The 12,260-nt window shown below is 42.1% G+C and overlaps 1 long non-coding RNA gene across 1 annotated transcript in view; it reads left to right on the top strand.

Annotated features, from left to right (window-relative positions):
• LOC126995606 (uncharacterized) overlaps positions 1 to 12,260 on the top strand; it is a 53,046-nt gene that overhangs the window by 35,260 nt on the left and 5,526 nt on the right. The gene's annotated exons all lie outside the window — the stretch shown is intronic.

Genomic DNA, 12,260 nt, shown 5'->3' with positions numbered 1-12,260 from the left:
AAAGATTGACGGGGTATGGAGGGATATGAACAGGAAGAAGAGAAGGATGGGTGGATGTGAAGAATTAGTATAGACAAGAGGAGAAGGGAGAAAAAAACATTAAGGATTGACAGGAGAAGGATAGATGGACTTAAAGAATAGACAGGTTATAAAACACTAGACAGGAGAAAGGAAAAGGAGGAAAGACATATAGAGTATACAGGAGGAAAGAAATGTATAGGCGTAAATAATTGACAGGTATGAGAGCAGTAGTGGTAAGAGGGAGAGCATGAAAAAGACAAGTAAAAACGTAAATGATAGACAGGACGAGGAGAAGGACAGGTAGACACGAAGAGCTGACAAGGTATGGGAGGCTGTAGACAGGATGAGGAAAAGGGAGAGGAGGAATAGAAGTGAAAACAAAAACAAAGAAAAAACAGACAGAAGACAGACTGATGAATCTTACTAACTGACAGGGTATGGAAGGGTTGATAGACTGAAGAATAAGGCAGTTTTTTTATCGTAAAGAATGAAAAAAAAGGAAAATAAAGTCCACTGGTTCTGCTCCTATAAAAAAAGTTGATAGTAAGAGTAGCCGTAAGAGGGTCATAATCGGCTGGAGAGGTGTTAGAATATTCCCTCTTGAAAGTATAAGCGTCATTGGAGTAGAGTAGCAGTCATAAATAATTCATAGGAAAAAAAGAAACGCGAATCAGTAGAAGAAGGTAAAGATGGACTGTGACGGAAAGATATAGAAAGTAGATGGACGGGGACAGGTTAGCTTAGGAGATGGATGTGAGGCTAAACGGACCAGGCGAAGTAGTAGATGATAAAGATGAATTGAAACGCGAAGAAGTTGAAGGTAGATGGATCGGGACAGGCTAGCTAAGGAGATGAATGGATGGGAGAGGCATATGAGGCTAGCGGAACGGGACTTAAATATGAAGAAGGAAGAGAAAAATGGACAGAAACGTTGGAAAATCGCTAAATATGAAGTAGCATCAAACTTAAGGATGGGTTAAGAGATAGAATAGAAAGGTAACGATTGACAGACTGATTTCAATATGTAGGAAGAGGAGAAGAATGAACATAGAGATTGGGAAATTACTAAATAAGAAGGGATAAAAGGAAAATTGAGAAACGAACATAAGGATGGTTTGAATATTTGGAATAGAAGGATAAAGATTGACAGGGAAGGGAAAGGAAGTGGTGGTTGATGGACGGTAGAAAGAACAGACAGACACAAGCAATATGTATGATAAATGGACACAGTAAATGTAAAAAAAAAAAAAAAAAACTTAGAAATGGATGGATAGTTAGAATAAAAAGACGAATATTGACCAGGAAGGGGAAGGAAGAAGCAATTGATTTATGGTAGCAGAAACTGATATAAACTAGCCAGATGTATGATAGATGAACACAGTAGATACTATTGAAGGAAAGGAAGGGAATGGAAAACACGAACTTAAAAATGAGTTAACAGTTGAAATAGAATTGTAAAGAGCGACAGAGAATGGAAAGAAAGCAGTGATTGATTGATGCTAGAAAGAGCGCAGACACTATTATAGCAAGATATGTAATAGGTGGACATAGCAGGCACTAATGATGTAAAGGAAGGGAATAGAAAACACGAACTTGAGGATGGGCGAATAATCAGCATAAAAAGATAAAGATTGACATGGAAGGGAAAGAAAAAAGTGATTGACTGACGGTATAGAGATAAGACAGACATTAGCAAGATGGACACAGTAGATAGCAATGCTGGTAAGAAGGGAAACAGAAAAAAACACGAACTTAATAATGGGTGAATAATTAGCATAGAAAGATAAAGATAGACATGGAAGGGAAAGAAAGAGGTGATTGACTGACGGTATAGAGATAAAACAGACATTAATAAGATGGACACAGTAGATAGCTATGCTGGTAAGAAGGGAAACAGAAAAAAACACGAACTTAAGAATGGGTGAATAATTAGCATAAAAAGATAAAGATTGACATGGAAGGGAAAGAAAGAGGTGATTGACTGACGGTGTAGAGAGAAAACAAACATTAGCAAGATGGACACAGTAGATAACAATGCTGGTAAGAAGGGAAATAAAGAAAAACACGAACTTAAGGATACGTAAATAGTTAGAATACAAAGATAAAGATGACAGAAGTAAATGGAATAAGGGATTGTTTGACGGTAGAAAGAGCAGCCATACGCAAGATACATGGTAGAAAGGTAGATACACGCAGTTGATACCAATGGGAGGGAGGAGGGATAGATGGTCAAAATAGATTACAGGACAGACACACATCAATAGAGGAGAAAGAGAGGAGGGAGGGAAGGCAGCAGCTAGGTCAGCACAGCACGATCCACACGCTGACGGCCAGAATAATAGCAGTCTCCGGATGCTGATGCTGTTGATGCTGAGGTCTGCTGAAGCCACGCGCCGTAAAAAAAATAAAAATAGATCGCCCATAGCAATAGATCACGGTTATATATATATTTTTTTTAATCTGATGTTTCCTTTTTTTTCTTTTTACGTATTGGGTAGCGGTGGACTATAGTTTTTTTCAGGGGGATTCTAAAGCATAAAGGAAATGATAGTTGGTACCATGTTATTCTGCCTTGCGTTGTCCCCTATTATATCGTATTGGGTTGCAGTGGACTATAGTTTATTTTCAGGGGGATTCTAAAGCATAAAGGAAATGATAGTAGGTACAATGCTATTCTGCCTTGCGTTACCCTATTATATCTTACCTATCGGCTCGCATGGTTAGGTTGTATTGATTTTGTTCCAAGCTATACAAAAAAAAAGTACAAACAAACATTCAGCGTTGCTAGTTCACCATTTTCCAGGTCAATGTTTTTGTACAATTAGATTCCAAACCATTAAGAGAATAGGGTTAAAATCTAAATATATATAAAGAAAGAGAGATTGAAAGATAACTCAAAACTCAACATTCATATTTTTCGCACGCGGTTCCCTATTTTTCGTACACTGTTCCCTATTTTTCGCACGCTGTTCCCTATTTTTCGTACGCTGTTCCCTATTTTTCGTACGCTGTTCCCTATTTTTCGCACGCTGTTCCCTATTTTTCGTACACGGTTCCCTATTTTTCGTACACTGTTCCCTATTTTTCGCACGCTGTTCCCTATTTTTCGTACGCTGTTCCCTATTTTTCGTACGCTGTTCCCTATTTTTCGTACGCTGTTCCCTATTTTTCGTACGCTGTTCCCTATTTTTCGTACGCTGTTCCCTATTTTTCGTACACTGTTCCCTATTTTTCGTACGCTGTTCCCTATTTTTCGTACACTGTTCCCTATTTTTCGTACACTGTTCCCTATTTTTCGTACACTGTTCCCTATTTTTCGTACACTGTTCCCTATTTTTCGTACACTGTTCCCTATTTTTCGTACACTGTTCCCTATTTTTCGTACACTGTTCCCTATTTTTCGTACACTGTTCCCTATTTTTCGTACACTGTTCCCTATTTTCCGTACGCTGTTCCCTATTTTTCGTACGCTGTTCCCTATTTTTCGTACGCTGTTCCCTATTTTTCGTACACTGTTCCCTATTTTTCGTACACTGTTCCCTATTTTTCGTACGCTGTTCCCTATTTTTCGTACGCTGTTCCCTATTTTTCGTACGCTGTTCCCTATTTTTCGTACACTGTTCCCTATTTTTCGTACGCTGTTCCCTATTTTTCGTACACTGTTCCCTATTTTTCGTACACTGTTCCCTATTTTTCGTACGCTGTTCCCTATTTTTCGTACACTGTTCCCTATTTTTCGTACGCTGTTCCCTATTTTTCGTACGCTGTTCCCTATTTTTCGTTCTCTGTTCCCTATTTTTCGTACGCTGTTCCCTATTTTTCGTACACTGTTCCCTATTTTTCGCACGCTGTTCCCTATTTTTCGTACGCTGTTCCCTATTTTTCGTACGCTGTTCCCTATTTTTCGTACACTGTTCCCTATTTTTCGTACGCTGTTCCCTATTTTTCGTACGCTGTTCCCTATTTTTCGTTCTCTGTTCCCTATTTTTCGTACACTGTTCCCTATTTTTCGCACGCTGTTCCCTATTTTTCGCTCTCTGTTCCCTATTTTTCGTACGCTGTTCCCTATTTTTCGTACACTGTTCCCTATTTTTCGTACACTGTTCCCTATTTTTCGTACGCTGTTCCCTATTTTTCGCTCTCTGTTCCCTATTTTTCGTACGCTGTTCCCTATTTTTCGTACACTGTTCCCTATTTTTCGTACACTGTTCCCTATTTTTCGTACGCTGTTCCCTATTTTTCGTTCTCTGTTCCCTATTTCTCGTACGCTGTTCCCTATTCCTACTTACTGGACCATGAAGGAAGCGGGTTTTTAAGAGGATTTGAAAGTTAAGTCAGGCACGTATAAAATCCACATGTTTATGTAGAGAAATAAAAATATGAATCGATCACTTTTGTTTTTGATTATTCATTTTCTCCTTTTCTTACTATTTAGAGAGTAAGGGAAGTTTTTTTTTCAAGGAGGATTTTAGATTATACTTTGTTTTTCTTTTTCCTTTTTTTTTTATTACATCCCCGCCTATAGCGCACACTGGAGGCCGTAATACAAGTTATCCTTTACTTAATGGTGTCAGGCAATACCAACACATTAAAACAACAGAGCACAGTAAAAGGGAAAAAAAGATACAAAGGGTTTTCATGAATATAAGAGGGTTAAAAGAAAGCTTAAAGGGAAGGGCTCCGGTCACCGTATAGTGCTGGAACTGATCTCCCGGGGATTAGTCGAGGTAGGGAGAATAACTTGTAAGAGTAATGCTAACCTGAGTGACCTCGTATAGAACCCAAACCAATGTAGAGGTTCACGAAGAGGAGGAGGGAGCAGCGAGAACCTTGACATAGACTTTCCTGCCTATAGATCCTTTGTTTTCAATCGGATTCTTTTGTTACTCGCTTTTGTGAGTGGACTTCTGTGTGTGTGTGTGTGTGTGTGTGTGTGTGTGTGTGTGTGTGTGTGTGTGTGTGTGTGTCTCTCTCTCTCTCTCTCTCTCTCTCTCTCTCTCTCTCTCTCTCTCTCTCTCTCTCTCTCTCTCTCTCTCTCTCTCTCTCTCTCTCTCTCTCTCTCTCTCTCTCTCTTTCTCTCCATTCACTACATTTTATCAGTATTTATTTATACTCTTTCTTCTCTTCCTTTTCCTTTGATAAAAACCTTTCTACTCATCTCCTTCCTCCTTCTTCCCTCCTCTCCTTTGTTATCCCCTCCTCCTCCTCTTCCTCCCCCTCCTTCTCTTCCTCCTCAAGACAGTGGTCCGTGAAATAGCTTCTCCTCGACTTGTCTCCTCTTAGTTATAATTCTTTTTCTCTCTTCCCTTTTTATGTGTTTGTTTGTCCCGCCTTGTTTTTCTAGCTTTGCTTCGCTTCATAGGTTTGGTTTGCTTTGTTTGTTTTCTGTCCCCTGAGTGTAGCTTTTCCGTCTTGTTTGTTTTTGGTTTGTTTAGAGTCGTTTTGACCTGTTTCTGTTTTTGTTTGTTTTGTCCAAGTTAGCTGTGTGTGTGTGTGTGTGTGTGTGTGTGTGTGTGTGTGTGTGTGTCTGTGTGTGTGTGTGTGTGTGTGTGTGTGTGTGTGTGTGTGTGTGTGTGTGTGTGTGTGTGTGTGTTTGTTTGTTTGTTTGTTTGTTTGTGTGTGTGTGTGTGTGTGTGTGTGTGTGTGTGTGTGTGTAAGTATATAAGTCTCTCTCTCTCTCTCTCTCTCTCTCTCTCTCTCTCTCTCTCTCTCTCTCTCTCTCTCTCTCTCTCTCTCTCTCTCTCTCTCTCTCTCTCTCTCTCTCTCTCTCTCTCTCTCTCTCTCTCTCTCTCTCTCTCTCTCTCTCTCTCTCTCTCTCTCTCTCTCTCCCATTACTCATTGCATAAATTTCATTCTACTTTTGTGTAGTTTCAGCCTTATGGTTGCCAACAAATGAATAAATATTATTATCATTACTATTATTTTTATTACACACACACACACACACACACACACACACACACACACACACACACACACACACACACACACACCAAAAATGGAATGATATATACTTGGTACTTGTGTCCCTTCCGCACTTTATATCGGTAATGCACTATGGGACTTTTTGTTTGTGTACAGCTAATTACATTTGCAGACGCCGAAATTGGTTGCAGTTTAAATATTGCGTTAAACTAAATATTTTGTGACGCATCGAGTTTCCGTTGTAAGATTTTTATAAACCAAGAGAAAGATTACCGAGAGAGAGAGAGAGAGAGAGAGAGAGAGAGAGAGAGAGAGAGAGAAATATATATATGAAAATGAATTGCAGTTTAGACATTGCTTTATATAAAAATTAAAAAAAACTCAACTAGTCAGAAACAAAGCAAACAAAGACAGTAACAAAAGAATCAAAGTAACCTCACAAAGGCATCAGACGCAATCCTGTTCCACTGATGCCTTTTAAAGTCACACACGGGAACACAACAGGTAGAGCGATGCTTCTCACCCGGGCAGTGGAAGGGCGTGGCCGGGGCGGAGGAGGGGGTGAGGGTGGAGGTACTGGCGGTGCACGGAGGGGCACAGGGCAAGCATCTGTAGAGCCATGCCGGGGTCCATCACTCCAAGGTAGTTTACAATCGTTCCCTTGTGCTACTCTTATTTGTAGTAATGCTTCCCCCACCAGCACCACGTAAAGAGTAATGGCCTGCAGTGCTTTTGTGTTTTCTTGCGTTATCGACTCCTATAGCAAAGTCATGTATAGGGAGGTTGCGTGGTGTTGATTTTTAAAAAGTTTGACTGAACACTTGCAGCTTTCTTATGTTCTTGTGTTCTTCATTGGAATATGTTGTTCGTGTGATTTCGTTGTTTGCTTCCTTAATCTCGTGTACTTGATATGATTCTAAATTGTAGTACTTAATCACTTCATTTTGAATTCTTGAACTTAAAGATCGATTTTCTCTAATTGATAACACCTGGTTCTTCTAAGTTTATCAGGTGTGTGTTTGTGTCAACTGAGTATTTTTTGGCTTACCCACACTGTCGCTTTTTACTTCTCCTATTTAATAACTTGATTTTCTCCGATTAGTAAAACTTGACTCCTTTAAATTCATCACGGTATATATGTGTTTGAGTAAAGTGTCTGCTCTAGGCTCACTCACACTGTCGCTTTTCATATAACTCCATTTTTATTTATGATTTTCCGAGATTAATAATACCTGACTCCTCTAAACTAACCAGGAGAGTGTGTTTGCGTCAGCTATGTAATCAAAGCTCACTCACTGTCCCCTTCAGATACGTTTCTCACTTTGCCTCAGGTCCCATCACTCGCCCTCACTTCCCTTCAGCGGTCCAAACGTCTGTCCCTCCTCCCGCCGTAACCGGGCCGCTATATACCCTCTTGGCCCTATCTCCACATTAAATCGGCGCCCTTCACCTCCCTACCCTCTGCCACCTGTCCTGTGTCCCTATAGAGTGTGCATTCCTCCCGCCTCACTTCACCTCCCTCGGTTTCCTCCTCTCCCGCCTACGAATTCCTCTCCGTTGCTCTATGATCTTAAATATCCTTCTTTTTTTCCCTCCACATTCCTCTCGTCTCCCTTTACCTCCCTCGTTTTCCTTTTCTCTCCCGCCCACTCCTTCCGTTTTATCATTTATGTGTCTCCTTTCTTCTCCTCCTTTCCCTTTCTCTTCACTACTTCCCAAGCTTCTTTCTCTTTTATTATCTTTATGTTTTCGATTTCTTCTTCTTGTTCATGTTTTGTTCATATTATTCTTTTTCTTGTTCTTCATGTTCTTGTTTTTTTTCTTTCATTTTTTTTTGTTCATTTTGTTTGTCTTGCTTTTATTGTTGTTGTTGTTTGTTGTTTGTTTTGTCTATCGTACTCTTCTTTTTCTTTCTTTCTTTTTCCTGTTCTTGTTCTTGTTCGTGTTCATTTTCTTCTTTATTTGTTCTTGCTGTGTTGTGATCTTCTTCATCATCATCGTTTTCTTCCTTTTTTTCCTTCTTCTTCTTCTTCTTCTTCTTCTTCTTCTTCTTCTTCTTCTTCTTCTTTGTATCTTTTTCTTTTTCTCGTTCCTCCTCTTACCTCATTCTTCCGTACCATCATCATCTATATATTCTTATTCCAATTATTATCTTCCTATTTTTTTTTCTTTGTTGTTGTTGTTGCTGCTGCTGCTGTTGTTGTTGTTGTTGTTGTTGTTGTTGTTGTTGTTGTTGTTGTTGTTGTTGTTGTTGTGGTTGTTGTTGTTGTTGTTGTTGTTGTTGTTGTTGTTGTTGTTGTTGTTGTTGTTGTTGTTGTTGTTGTTGTTGTTGTTGTTGTTGTTGTTGTTGTTGTTGTTGTTGTTGTTGTTGTTGTTGTTTTTGTTGTTGTTGTTGTTGTTGTTGTTGTTGTTGTTGTTGTTGTTGTTGTTGTTGTTGTTGTTGTTGTTGTTGTTGTTGTTGTTGTTGTTGTTGTTGTTGCTGTTGTTGTTGTTGTTGTTGTTGTTGTTGTTGTTGTTGTTGTTGTTGTTGTTGTTGTTGTTGTTGTTGTGGTTGTTGTTGTTGTTGTTGTTGTTGTTGTTGTTGTGGTTGTTGTTGTTGTTGTTGTTGTTGTTGTTGTTGTTGTTGTTGTTGTTGTTGTTGTGGTTGTTGTTGTTGTGGTTGTTGTTGTTGTGGTTGTTGTTGTTGTTGTTTTTGTTGTTCCTGCTGCTATTGTAGTTTTCCTTTCATTAATTTCCTTCTCATTCCTCCGCCTCTTCTTCCTTCTCATCGGTTTCCTCCACTCACTCCTAGGCTTTCCTCTCTCCACTGCCACTTATTTTTTTCCTCCTCTTTTTTTCTCTTTTTATCCTCCTCATTCCTCCGCCTCCTGCACTTCCCTCGCCTTCCTCTCCCTAACTTCTTACCTTCCTCTTTTTTCATTTCTCCCTTCTCATTTTTCTTCTCTCCAGTTACTCCCACGCTTTCCTCTCCTCCCTTCCATGAATACATTACTTCTTATTTTCTCTCATATTTTTCTGACTCCTAATTCATCTCTTCTCTCGGTTCTCCTTCCCCTCTTCAGTTTCCTCCACTCTCATACCATATTTTCCTCTTCATTACTCTTGATTCACTATTCTTTTTTTATTCCTTCTCATTTCTCCGGTCTATTGTTGTTCCCCCTTCTTAGTTTTTTTTTTTTTTTTTTTTTTTTTTTTTACGTCTCCGCCTATTGCACCGGTAGGCTTGCTTGAGGGGCCTGGATGGTATTCGGCCCCAGCCCGTCATGGCGCAGGCAAGTGTTTATAGTGGCGCCATCTTCTCTTGGCTCATGCTCTTTACTCCATCCCTTCCTTCCTTCCCACTTGTTCTTTCCATTGCTCCTCCTTGTCTTCTTCCTCTCTCCCTCTTCTTTTTCTTCCTCTCGCTCCCTCTCCCTTACCTTGCTTTTGTCTGTTTTCCTCCTCCTCCTCTTCCTCCTCTACCCCTGTAGCTTGGCACCACTCGAGGCCTTCTACAGAGGAGTCATTACCACATCAGGTATTTCCTACCCTCACTTCCCTCCTCCTCCTTCTCCTCCAGCCCCTCACAAGCATATTTAATCGGTTAATACAACTAAAGAAAGTCCCCGAAGACTAGAAGATGGCGAAGGTAACACCGATTTAAAAAAAAAAAAAGTAGATAAAATCGTTGCACTAAACTACAGGGGAGGCGGTGACCGAATAGTTAGCATGCGGGCGTTGTGAGCCCGTGGACCTAGGTTTGCGTGCCACAGACACACGCTGATTTTTCAAGTCATCGCCGAATGGCGGAAAATTACCCACATGCTGTCCAGATCGTCCATCAACCTTAACTTCAGCGACTTCGGTCAAGAGGAGCACCGGAGGGCAGCATGGGCAAAGAAAGAGTCATACATCACGGCAGCCATTATAGATGAAATTAACCTGCGCCACTAATGGGCTGGGGCTGTCCGTAAAGCCCCTCAAGAAAGCCTTACGGCGCTACAGGCAGCACAAAACAAAAAAGAAGCATATAACAAAGCCAATATTATGCTCGGATTCATAGCGAGGAAATTCGAGCTCAAGACGCCTTAAGTAATGTTATCCTTGCATAAAAGGCCTCACCTCGAATATGCGGTACAGTTCTGGTCCCATAATTACAAGAAGGATATTGAATTACAGGGAAGAGTTCAACGACGTGCTACGATAATAACTCCAACCTTAAGGGCTCAACCGTATGAAGACCGACTCTGGCGACTCAACTTCTTTTCGCCGGAAAACAGACGTTTAATAGGAAATTTAATTCAGGTCTTCAAGTACCTGAAAGAGTTCAGTAACGTGATCGCTGTAAATTCTTTGGGTTATAAACCAACACCAGAACTAAAAATAGCGGTCTATATATTCAAGCGAGGCGATGGAGCACGGACATTGGCAGGAGTTTCTTCTCAAACAGAATCATCCGCCATTGGAACAATCTTCCTTCAGAAGTAGTAAGTGCAAATACCATCAGCTCATTTGAAAATCGAATCGACCTTTATCTCGTTGCGTCAGGAGTAAACTGAATACGAATTGCTTTCATCTGTTTTACAGGCACGAAGTGACTGTAGAGCAGATTAAATCACCAGAGCGAGCAACTTCGTAATGAGGCTTCATGTTGCCTGCATTTACATGTTTCCATGTTTCCTCCTCCTCCTCCTCCTCCTCCTTCTCCTCCTCCTCTTCCCTTGTAGCTTGGCACCTCCCGAGGCTTTCTACAGAGGAGTCTTTCCCGCATTAGGTATTTCCTATCATTCCTCTCCTCCTCCTCCTCCTCCTCCTCTTTGTGGCACCTGTTGACCCTCGTCTTAAATTACAGCCACTCTTTTTGTGACCTAGATCCTAGCCTGCTACTTTTTTCTAGTCGTCTTCCTCACACACGTTTCCTTCTGGTTTGGCGTCATTGTGTCTCGTCCCGAAGTATTTATTATGCAGGCTTCCTTTGTTATTTATTTGCTTGTTGCTGTGTGTGTGTGTGTGTGTGTGTGTGTGTGTGTGTGTGTGTGTGTGTGTGTGTGTGTGTGTGTGTGTGTGTGTGTGTGTGCATGTGTGTGTGTGTGTGTGTGTGTGTGTGTAATTTACTACGGCCTGATCACGAGTTGGACTCGCTTTCGCCAGCAGGTAACCTCCCGACACGAGCAAGTGCATGCTCATTATCGTCGATCTCTGGGTACTGCCAGGACCTCACACACCACACACCCCATCCCCTTTGCTCAAGGGGGGACAGTAACCACTCCTAGTCAACGGAAAGAATCCGGCCTGAGCGGGGCTCGAATCGCCTTTTTGGCCGTGAAGCCTTGCAGCGCAGCGCTCTAACCGGTTGCGCCACGGGAGTGGTGTGTGTGTGTGTGTGTGTGTGTGTGTGTGTGTGCGTGTGGTGGATAAGGGAGAGGGTGAGATGGGGTGGATGTGGGTGTGTGCATGAGAGAGAGAGCGTAGTCTAGGTCATGCTTGGGGAGGCTGGAGGCAGGAAAGAGGTTACGTGTTGGCCGGAGGCTGCGAGGGAACGCGATGGGACTGTAGACTGTAAGGGGTGGAGGGAAGGACGTGCTAGGAGGGGCTGAGATGGGGATGCTGGGATGGGGAGACGGTTCGATAAGAGGAGGAGAGGCGTGGGGATGGATGGGAACTGATGGGACTGTATTTACGGTATTCCGGGGTTAGCTAAGGTTGCTAAGGAAGGGAACTGATGTATCTTGGAGAGGATAGGGCTGTTGCTTGGGGCTGGGAATTCTATGAAGGACAGTGGACGAGATGAGGACTGCTTGGATAATGGTTGATGCTTGCTGGGGCTGGCGGGAAGGGGCTGGGGCATTACGTAGAGGCATTGTATTGGGAGTGTCTTTATCTGCTATTGAAGGGGCTGAGGGCTGCTGGACGTGGTTAGGGCTGTTTAGGAAAGGATTGAAGTGGGAGAAGTAGGGGCTAGAGGAAAATTCAGAATAACGCTAGAGGTGTTTGTTTGCAAGTAGAGATTGATAAATTATGAGGATATGAGGATGCTGGGAATTGCTTGGGGCTGTTTAGAAGATCTGGCATACTCTGAGCTCTTGAGACTGATTTGTGATGCATGGTGGGGTTTGGATTTTTTGGGAGGGGTAAAGGCTTTGAAACGGGCTGAGGCTGTGTGAGAAAGGGCTGAGGACTGGCGGGGCTGCCTGGGAGGGGCTTGGGCTCGGATGCTCTGAATTCCTCGGACTGATTTGGGCTGCATGGGTGTGATTAAGGCTTTGAAACGGGCTGGGGGTGTTTGGGGAGGGACTGGGGACTGGCGTTACTGGGTGGGAGGGGCTTGGGGCTGG

This window comes from Eriocheir sinensis, chromosome 1 (assembly GCF_024679095.1).
Source record: "Eriocheir sinensis breed Jianghai 21 chromosome 1, ASM2467909v1, whole genome shotgun sequence".
In the NCBI taxonomy this organism is placed as follows: Eukaryota; Metazoa; Arthropoda; class Malacostraca; order Decapoda; family Varunidae; genus Eriocheir; species Eriocheir sinensis.
The sequence above is the reverse complement of the archived record's forward strand: the minus strand, read 5'-3'. Positions and strand labels throughout refer to the sequence as shown.